The sequence below is a fragment of the Mandrillus leucophaeus genome, unplaced genomic scaffold (genome assembly GCF_000951045.1).
Source record: "Mandrillus leucophaeus isolate KB7577 unplaced genomic scaffold, Mleu.le_1.0 Scaffold269, whole genome shotgun sequence".
Taxonomy (NCBI): Eukaryota; Metazoa; Chordata; class Mammalia; order Primates; family Cercopithecidae; genus Mandrillus; species Mandrillus leucophaeus.
The window spans coordinates 3,371,780-3,382,888 of NW_012102798.1; the positions used below are offsets into that span (position 1 = coordinate 3,371,780).

The window sequence follows — 11,109 nt, forward strand, 5'->3', positions numbered from 1 at the left end:
TATAGCACTTGAACAGGGTATAAAGGAAAGCAGGAGTTCACCATGTTCTAGGGTGAGAGATGAACAAAGTTGACCCTGCCCTTGAAGAGATTTAACATGTAATGGATGTCAGCCAGGACATCTCAGTGCAAAGATGAGAAAAGGTTGCTATAGAAGGACAGAGAGAGAGACTCCCAGGAGCCTGATGAAGGAGGCTTCACAGGGGACGTACAGTTGAGTTGAATTAAGAACAATTAACCACACCATTTTTCAGGACAAGCAACAATGTGTATTAAGGAGATTAGGGACAAAAAAGAGGAATGGATAAAAATAAGATCTATAGAGACAAATTAAGACGGGTTTAATAGGCCTTTCTACAAGGTTTGGACTCCTCTCGTGTATATGAAGAGGTTTCAAGTAGTGAGATAGCATGATTAACTCTGAATTTCAGAACGATTACTCAGGTGACAATGAAGCAGATGTCTAGGGTTGAAGATTCAGAAAAGGTTTTTCCTATGGAGTCAGATGTTCCAGGTAGGAACATGGGAATCATTTTGAAAAGTGACAACACTAAGATAATCAGTCAGGAGACAGGAAACACAAGCAGCATGGGAATAGGAAGACAGGAGAAGAGAGATGTCAAGAGAGGCCTCTACAGTGGACATTGGCCAAAGATGGTAGAGATGCTAGGCTTGATAGGATTAACTGTTCTCAGGACCCCAAATGGAAATTAGGGTAGAAATATATTTCTATGCCAGAAGGCCCAAAGGAGTATGGGAGGTCTAATGGTTTTTGCAGGCTTTAGTTTGCCTTTGGGATTCCAAACAGAACCATGCCTCAGTTTCCATATTCGTGAAATGAAAATAACCAAATAGCTTAGAATGAGTATGAAAAACAACTAATGAAGTTAGTGTGCTGATAAGAAATATGAATATGTTCGAAGTCCCTTGTATTAGCAACCATTAGACCACCTGTAATAATTGCACTCTAAAGAGAATAACAATTATTATAATATTTTTGGCCAATAGAACAGCACTTATAATGAGTTTTCTAGAAAATTCATCTAAATTTTTATCCAGACTTTATCAACAAACATAATAATTCTACCAAGACTGCAATATACAAAGATGAGAGGATAAAGCCAGTGACACAATAGAAATATCAGTAAAAACTTAACTAGAAATATCTAGTAGGAAGCAAGACACATATCTAAGCATCTTGTCTTTGAAAAGTATAAGCTACATGGCAAGTAATAAAATAATTGAAGGAAACGTCAATTCACATGTGGTGGAAAAACTGTATCTCTAGCTATATCTATTCCTCACAACAGAGATAGCAATAGTAAGACAAATACAATTGTAGCAGTGGTTCTAACACATTCATTTGGCATTATGAAACTGTTCAGTGGAGAGCTGGACATGTGGGATGAAGATATTTGTTTGGAGGCCATCAGCATGGAAATATGCACAATTGCTCACGAAGAATACAGAATGAGAAAGATGACTAGATCAGATATCTGTGAAACACCAACATTTAGAGGTTGGAAGAGGAAGAGCGACTAATGATCCCCGAGAAAGATGGTCAAAGAGGTGGGAGAACTGATATGTTGTCATAGAAACTAAGAGAAGAGTGCTTCAAGATGAATGTTTGGCTATGAGAAAAATGTTAGAGAGAGGCCAAAAGTGCTGCTATCTTTTTGTCCTCCCATCCTCTCCCTAACGTTTACTAAGCTTGATGTCTTGTAATTCTTATGTCAGAAGAGAAATGGCCAAGTGGAGCCACAGGTCTGTTGAAGTGTTTCCGTATGTTTTAAGAATTCCCAGACTCTGAACATTTGGTGTTACTGAAGCAACATGAGCAGAACCACACAGTATTTATGCCTCAAGAAAGATTTTCCACTTGGTGGTGAATGGTACTACTATGGCCATATATCACTCAGCTATGTTTGGAAAGGTACTGCTATGATGTCACATTTGTTTCACTCTTGCAACATTCTGGGGATTGCACAAGATACAAAGAGAAACACCTATGGCTCGGTTTGTAAATAAACTGTAGCTCACATTTAGATATTTTTGTCACAAGAAGGATTATGTTCAGTTCAAATTGCTCTTATTTGCTATCTGTAGCCCCCAAAGGCTTTACCAAGTGAAGGTGCAAATATTCAATCATCTGGACTGGTGCTTTCTCAGCCTAGCACTGCCACTCACAAGCTGCATGACATTAGGTACATCTCTTCACCCCTCTGAAGCTATTTCTTCATCTAGAAAAGGTGATCACCTCACCAGTAGATTGTGAGGATCACATGATCCACATTGTGGAACTGCTTTGAGGTAATTCAAGACATTCTACCAATAGATGTTTACAGTTTATCGTCACAGATTTCACAAGCCATAAACAAAATCGCTATGATTCGCTGAAATCTTATCATGACCCAGGCACTCTGCTAAAAGTTACTTAGGTACAAGTTCACATAACTTTCATAACCTCTGAGGTGTTATTATTACAGTATTTCCACTCCACATATGAAGAAGAACATTCATTAAGTCACTTGACCAAGGTCACAGAACTAGTAAATGTAATAGTAAGATTATACCATCCCATGTCTATGTGACATCAATGCTCATGCTCTTATTTCTGTTTCCTAAGTCACGGAAAGTTTCATATTAAATTCTGCAGTTACTCACAGCTTTTGCATGAATGTGAATGTTCTTAGGGCTTTGTCATAAGTAAACTGTGCTTCCACTGTGGTGTTTGGGAGCAAAGCCTGAAAATGAGCAGATCTTCCACCCACAAAACAGACATTTCAACAATCAGAATCAAGGGCAGAAGAATGCCTATAGTAAGAGAACCAATTGCTGGTTCCACCTACGTTAGGAATCTCTTCTTCTCACCATCCCCTCAAGTCTGTGTACCAGCAAATAAAGGTGGCATCACTGATGGCTTTACTGATTTCAAGGGAGGGAAGTAGGACTAGAGGGGATAGCTAAATGAACAGGACACATTGCTGCAAGATAAACACGTCCTAAAGAGAAACAGGAATTGAGGAAACTCTGTGGACTAGTCCTATTTTTCACTCATCGTCATGAGTGGGAATGAGCACTGACACCTAGCTTGTGGCTAGGCAGAAATAAAGACTTAAAGGAAAACAGGCAACAAGTCCTGTGAAAATCAATCTTTGGCTGCAAAGAACCATACTGTTTCTCTACTATGTCAAGGATCTGTCCCTTTGAAGGTGTCTACCTCAAAGGGCTATGGTAAAGATAATAAGCTCTATACTGTGACAAATATTAACTATAAGCTAGACATTTTGCTAAACACTTTCATATATTATCTCATTTCATCCTCTTAACAACTCCATGAGATAGATGATATTAGTGTCACTCCCATTTTATACATAAGGACACTGAGGCTTAAGGGGGATAAGTAACTTCTCTTCACTTGATCTTAGCCAAAAGGCCTAAGAAGCAATGGGGATAATTTCTCAAACAAAGTTACACAGCTAGGAAGTGGCCAAACTGGGATTCAAATGGTGGTCTGGCTGACACCACAGTTGGTGCTCCTAACACCTCTATTGAAATGGACGAAAGGGTTATTAAACATTTTGAAAAGTATAAAATATCATATAAATGCACGATGGGTTTGGGAATGGATTTTCTCAGTGCTTCTCACTGAATTCAAACACATTCAGGCAGGTGCATTTTTCTCTTCCTAATATTCAGCCAGTCCTGCAAATTATATAAATTACCTTTGGTGAATCTTGATGTAACAGCCAAAAATTTCCAAATGTAAAATTGCCCAGCTGTTTCTCTTAAGCCAGCAGTCCTCAACCTTTTTTGGCACCAGGTACCAGTTTTGTGGAAGACAATTTTTCCATGGACATGGGGCAATGGGGTGGTTTTGGAATGAAACTGTTCCACTTCAGATCATCAGGCATCAGATTCTCATAAGGAGCACACAACTTTGCATATGCAGTTCACAACAGGGCTCACGCTCCCATAAGAATCTAATGCTACTGCTGATCTGACAGGAGGTGGAGCTCAGGCAGTAATGCTTGCTCACCCACCTCTCACCTCCTGTTGTGCTGCCCAGTTCCTAATAGACTGCAGACCAGTACTGGTCTGCAGCCCAGGGACTGGAAACCCCTGTCTTAAGCTGTCTCTTGGAGGAGGTGGTGGTTAGATCTCAATAAGTACAATATTTTCACTAAGGTCTGCAGATCACTTGTATTACTCCACTTTAGGCCCAGTAACAGAGTACTCTGTTACACAGAATAGGGCACAGTCCTGTGCTAAGCAAGCTATCTACGAGGAAGTTTACTTTGGAAAGTGACTTCTCTAAATTCTGACTGCTGTCCCCAACTACTTATGAACCATCAAGGCCTTTGGAGCCTACAGACCACTGGATTTCATGATAAAGATCCCTCCATGCCCAAGCTTCCAGACTGTTGCCTCATACTACTGTTTCATGGCAACTTGATCTTTCCCACACAAATGAAAGTACCTTAAAGGGCAATAGGTGTGTCTTTCACCCATTTGAATCTCTGGACCTAGCTCTATGTGGGGCCCACAGACAATCCTCAATCTGAGCTGGTAATGTCACTACAAATCTGGGATTGAGGAAGAAAAGAAGACAGACACTGGGTCTGTACTGATAACATGTTGCTACTAAGGTATCCCCTTTAGGTTCTTAATTGAGTTTCACAAGTAGCTTTTCTGGACCTAGCATTGCGCTAGGCAGCAAGAATCCAAAATGAGTAAGATAATATAGTTCTTGCTATCAAAGAAGTTCTCAATCTAATGGCAGGGAGTCGGGTTATATTCCAGAGAATAAACTCTTCCCTAAGGCATGCTAGAACCCATACCAAATGGCAGCTTGGGCATATTCTGAACTCATTTTTTGTTCCAGGGCGACTCCAGCAGGAGAAGCCATGTACTAGAGATACTCCTGCAAGATGCTCTTGTGTTTTCAAACCTCTGGTGGCACATGACTCTTGCACCAGGCTCCTGATCCATTAGTTCACTCCTGGGTTTGTGCTTCTTTTCATCCACTTGCAGGGAAATCTACAGTCTTTCTGAAGTGTAAGAAACTTCCTTCAGCTTGTCTTTATCCACGCCTACTGAAAAATCTCCTCTTGTAACTTGTAACAGCTGTTGAAATTTCAGTGGGGTCTACTATCGCACACGAACACTTACAGTACAAATTTACCTTATCATCCAGCTAGTTCATTAACCTTTTTTTTCCTTTCCTTGAGTGCCATGTTCCAGGGTTAACAGGGTATTAAGTATACCTGGCTAGATTAGAGGTGCCTGGTGGAAGCAGGCCTGCCCTTTCCATGTGTGTAATCAGCAGGCAATTTCAGATCATAAATATAAAACCAGAGACAAGCACTTTTGCATAAGAAACCATTAAGAGCACATAAAGAAACACATCCTTCACCTTCCTTTCACCATAGGAAAGAAATGAGGTAGCAAGTTAAGCCATAAGCTTCCAGAAAATAAACACACCATCTAAACTCCAACCTGTGTTGCACAGGACTGGCTAAGGCTGTATTAGAGATGATTTCTGAAAAAAGAAAAAGTATGGGGAAAGGATAAGAAAAACTTGATTATGGGTTTGAGCCTTTTCTTTTTTAATCCTAGACATAAATTCTACTCTTTTCTGCTCTGAAAGGATCTATTTCTCATTGACCTCCTGGATGAGACCAACATTTTTCCTCTGGCGATTGGTTGCCAACATAAACTTTCAGCAGGGGTGAGGAGAGCACTAGCGGCAAACGAAGAAAACAGAGAGTGACAACTGTGAATATAAACTATTTCTTGCAATTAGATGTATCGAAGTGTGTGTGTGTCAGTGAGAAAGTATATAAATGCAGGGTTACTGGTATGGAGGGGGACATGTAAGAGTTTGGGAACGTATGTATGAGTGAGTGAGAGTGTGGGTCACTAGCAGTATGTGTGAATCAATGTGAATACATGTGGGTTAATGTGATTATCTCAGTGGTAGTTCAGTGTCAACGTGTTCGTGTGACAGTCTGAGTCAGAGTACATGGCGGATTACAGGAGAGTGTATGACTTCCTGAACAGGTGTGTCAGTGTAAGTGTATCAATGTAAGTGAGAATGTGGCATGGCAAGTGTGAGTGTGAGTCTATGTTGTCATATGGTATCAGTAATTTCCTGTGTGAAGCACAGTCAACTGACTATTGCAATGTGAACTGTGTATGTCAGTATGGTATGTGCTAGTGTGAATGCGAGTCAGTGACTGTGCATGTCATTATATGTTCACTGGTGCAAATGTGTGTAGCAATGTGAGGGTGTGTCAGTATGAGAGTAGAAGAGTGGGAATGTATAAGAATGTGAGTGTGCAGTAAGTGTGATTGTGCCAGTGTGAAAAGATGTGATGTATGAGTGGGGGATGGTTTGTGAGAGGGTACACATGTGCATGTACACGAATGTGGAGGAGTGCTTGTGTGTCTGTGGGAATAAGGAAATGTATAATTTTGAGTGTGCAGTTCTGAATGTGAAAGTGAGTGAATATGTGAGTGTTAAGTACATGTGCAGTATGTATGTTTATGTGAATTTGTATGAGTACTGAATGTGAATGAACCTATGTATGTGTCAGTCAACGTGAATATACCTGTGTGTGTAAGTGATTGTGCTTGAGTTTGAGAGGGTAGAGTGATGGTTGTCAGTGAAAATGGCTGAGTTTAGAAAAATATGTGTGTATGGTTGTATTTTAGAGTACGTGCCTACAAGTTTGGTATAGAGTGTGATGATGTCTCAGTGTGAAGAAAGTGAGCATGAGTGTGAATTTGTGTCAAAATGTGTGTTTCTATGTATGAATATGATTATGTGTGAATGTGTCAGGAGTAGGGAGATTGTTTTAGCTCTGTGTATATGAATGCAAGAGTGTGTAACTCTAAGTGTAAAAGTGCGAGTGGGTGAGATGGTGCTTATGGTGTGAGAAAATATAAACGTGGATATATGAGCATGTATGCATGTTTGTGTCCCTGTGATGAGTTTGTGACTATGAGAAAGAAACAGTGATGATATCAATGCAAGTATACTAGAGTGTATGAAATTGAGTATATGAAGGGCTGTGAGTATAAGAAACAGTTGGAGTGTGTGCAGGGGGAATGTCAATGTATTATTTGCGTATAGAGTATATATGACTATATAGGAATTTGGGCAGGCAAAGGTGATTGTATCCTCTGTGTGAATAAAAGTGTGAAAGTGTATGACTGTGAGTGTGTAAGAATGTAATATTAATAGCATAAAGGTGTGAGTGGCTGTGAACATGAGGGTGGGGTGTATGGTGTGTTGTGTGCATCAATATGAAAATGTGAATATGTCAATGTGAGTTTGTGGCAGTGTGAATGTACCTGAATGTAGCATGTATGTAAATATGATTGTGTGTGAGGGTGAGGGGGTAAGAGTGATCATCATTTTGAATGACTCCAGTATGAAAAGTGAGTGCGCCCAGGGGATAATGTGACTGTGTGAATGTACAAGAGTAGAAGAATGTGCTTGTGAGAGTATGTATGTGTGTGTGCATGAATTAAAGATACCAAAATAACTGGATGCTGGGTAACTCTCTCCAGGAAGTCTCTTTCTTCCCAAAGCCACAGCATGTCTTCTGTTACAGGCAAGTTACTTAGCTTCTCTCAACCTCTGTCTCCTCCTTGGTAATACAGTGATGATGATAATACCTAACTTCAGCTAGTATCACTTGTATAATCAGAAACAGCAATAACTATTAGAAAAAAAAACAAAACAAAACAAAAAAACCTACTTTGCAAGATTACCATAGGAGCAAATGGTATTATGCCAGTAAAGTGCCTAGCACAGAGCTGGCAACAGTAGACAATAAATACAAGTTATTATTGCATCTGTCACAGAATACCAAAGAGCAATTCAGGGGCTTCTCATTTTAGTCAGTCCTAGTTACCTTCTGTCCATCAAGGTCTAAAGAGGATCCCCTACCAGAACATCGCTAGAAAGCTGAATGCATCAGTATCAACAAGGCTGTAATTTCATACCTTCAATTCCATGGCTGAAACTCTGGAGCTTCCCTTTCATAAGAAGGCATCACAGAAACACCTGCCGCTGAGCTGCAGTTTTACCTTGTCTATAGGCCCATTGTATGTTCAGTGTGAAAGGGAACTACATTGCTTATTCCTTGCTTGTCTTTTTAGTTTGTTTTTCTGGTTGTTTTTTTAAAAACATTTGGTTGTTTGTTTTTTTGATTTGGGTAGTAGGAGAGATGCCTCAGCAACTGATAGACAGACAGAAGACCAGACGGAGGGACAGCAAGCTACAAGCAGGTAGCTGGACTGCAGGGAATAGCAACAGAGGCCAGATGGAGAAGCTGACAGAAGAAGTTATAATGCCTGCCTGAAAGGCAGACAAAGAGACAGATAGATGATCAGAGAGACAGGCCATGAAACCAGAAAGAAATGCAGAGGGAGAGAGACGCCCAACTTGCAAAGCTGCTGGGCTGCTGGGGAACTGTTGAGTCCTTTTAAGGGAGTCTAGAGATCTGTAAGATCTAGTCCCTGCCCTTGAAGAGCTTACAATCTAGTTTTCTTGGTAAGATGAATACTCCAGAAACCATGCCATGCAAGAATTATTGAAGGCAGTAGGGCAGCAAGTGCTACACTGCACGCTACAGACTCAAATGCTGTTGGAGACCTGGTGGAGGAAGTGCATCCTGGTTGGGTGGGAAAGTAGAGGGAAGGTTCGGGAAGGTTTAAACTAAGCCTGACAGGCCCAGAAGCAGGGATGCAAGGGGTGGGGGTACACTTCAAATAGGAAGGTAAAATTAAGTTCAGGGGGCAGTAGAAATCATAGGAACTTATTGGCAAATTTGCAGCAAGTGGCTAAAAAGCCACCCAGGCACCAGGAAAGGAGAAAAGGAAATGACAGCTTGATGGGAAGCATGTCTGTGTTACACTGAAGCTCTTAGATGGTGCTTGACATCTGCAAAGGACTTGGCAATGATTGTTATGTTGTTTCTCCTCCTCACCCCAAAATGTAGGTCAAGGCTGTCATTCCCATATTAGAGATGGGAGGGAGGCAAGAGACTAAAGGTAGCTGTACTGGGCAAAATTCGCCAGAACATAGGGGTCATGCCCTGAAGCCTAGCTCATGAGGTCCAGGCAGAGTCTTTGATATTGGGAGATCTGGTGGAAAAGCAGCATTTGCCTGGATTTGGAGATCCCTAACTCCCTGCCCTGGACTCCATTACTCACCTCACACCGCCACGGCTGCAGGACTTCAGCACAGGTGGGCACTGCCCATGAGAAGGGTCCAGGCTGGCTTCAGCTCCTACAGACTCAGTGCTGGGCACACCAGCTGCCACAAGATGCAAGGACTCAGCTGCTCTTTCTTGGGGGAAACCTGCCGAGAGAAGCATTGTAGGGGAGAGGGAACCTCTTTCCCCAACTACTACTGCTCCCTCATCCAACCCCCACCAAACATCACTCACACACACACACACACTCTCTCTCTCTCTCTCTCTGTCTCTGTCTCTCTCTCTCTCTCTTTCTCAATCTCTCTGGTGAATTTCAGAAAATCCCTTAAGAAAGCTAGAAAATTAGAGCGCTAAGAAGTGTAAAAAGGCATTGTTACATAGGATTACAGAAAGGGCACAGAAGTGGGAGTCAGGATATGGGAGTTACAAGCTGACAATTGCTGTTAGTCACCTCATCATTCTGGGCCTGCTTGGTATCAAGTGAAAAGGCCTGCCTTAGTTGCCTTGGATAAGTGTTGGGAGAACTAAATCAAATAAAACAGATGTGAAATATTTACATAATTTGCATAATTATGGAGCAATATGTATAATCACAGGAGGTGGTAGAGCCCAGTGGACAAAAGGAAACAGAGACAATGGCCAATGCAAGTTGGCTCCATGAATATGTAAGCTTCCTGATGTTGTGGCACTGAATTCAGTTCAGTTCAGTTCAGTTCAGTTCATCCCTCAACTCTAAGTCTCCACCTCCATTTCCATTCCCCTTTTCACTAACCTTTCACTGGGGAAGGGTAAAAAAAGTCTGTCTGCCAGGCAACAATATTCTGAGGTCTCCTAATTTGCTACCATCTCACAGGTGCTAAAGGCCACAGCCTCTGATCCTAATTGGAGCTCCCCTCTACCTTCTCCTATCTCCACCAGGTAAGTCTTCCACTGTCCTCCCCAGGTTTCTTAGGGTGAATACACACTGTTTACTGTTGTTGTTTGGTGATAATTTACCCTATTTTTCCCACAGAGGTTTCCATGTCTAACCATGAAGGAGACTGAGTCTCTTTGAACCCTCCCTTTCTGCCTTTTCCCACAATCATTTGAGCCTCTCAAGGGAGAGGCTGATCTTCTCTGTAGAACCTCAAGCTCTGCAATCCTTCCTACTCTGCTTTCCTTTCCCCTTCCCCTAGTGGTGTTTGTCCTCAAAGAAAAGCAGAAACTACATGCAGATACTCAAGGAGGCATGATTCAGGCTAGCACCTATTTATTAGAGACCAGAATGAACAGGGTCCTAATCCAAAGAGATGGCTAGATGGTTATCTAAACACGAAGATTGCAAAATTGAAGCCTTAGGGAGCCAAGAAAAGCCCCATGATCTCCAATTCCCCCTTCTGGAAAAAAAAAGTCCAAGCCATACTCTGGGTCTGCCTCTTGCTCTTGGGCAAGACTCCAGAGCATCCCTGGCATTCCATGTGTGCTTCCCACACGCACACTCCAAGCAGCCTTTCCAAATCCCACCCACTGCACCACTGAATGGTGTATTCGCCCCCTCCCTCCCTACGTGAGCTCACCCTGCAAGATCTCACCCTGCAAGAGGGTGGGGTGAGGGGGAGAGGAGTGCGAGCTGCCAAAGCTCCAGAGAGAGGTAGGGCTCAAGGAGGGCACAGGAAGAATGGCCTCAAGAAGCCCCCTGCCCATCTCTGGGGATGAGGGCTGACAGCAGAGGCAGCATCCACCCATTGGGGTGGGAAGCAATACTAGAGGATGTAAGAGGAGGAGGACACACCCCCAACCTGTACTACCAAGAATCTCCATGTTTTTGAGCAAGATCAAGAGCTTTCCTGAAGCCTACCTCCACCTCTCCCCAGCCCCAATTGTAGCACCACTTTTTAACT

The 11,109-nt window shown here is 42.2% G+C and overlaps 1 protein-coding gene across 6 annotated transcripts in view; it reads right to left on the minus strand.

Moving 5' to 3' along the window:
- PAK3 (p21 protein (Cdc42/Rac)-activated kinase 3) overlaps nucleotides 1–11,109 on the minus strand; it is a 301,905-nt gene that overhangs the window by 107,483 nt on the left and 183,313 nt on the right. For 2 of the 6 annotated variants that reach the window (XR_001006530.1, XM_011984505.1), the window contains exon 1: nucleotides 9,228–9,379. The exons of the other annotated variants lie outside the window; for them this stretch is intronic. The gene's annotated coding sequence lies outside the window, so the exon portion shown is untranslated. Of the gene's footprint in view, nucleotides 1–9,227; nucleotides 9,380–11,109 lie in introns of those variants that run through there. 6 annotated transcript variants of the gene reach the window in all.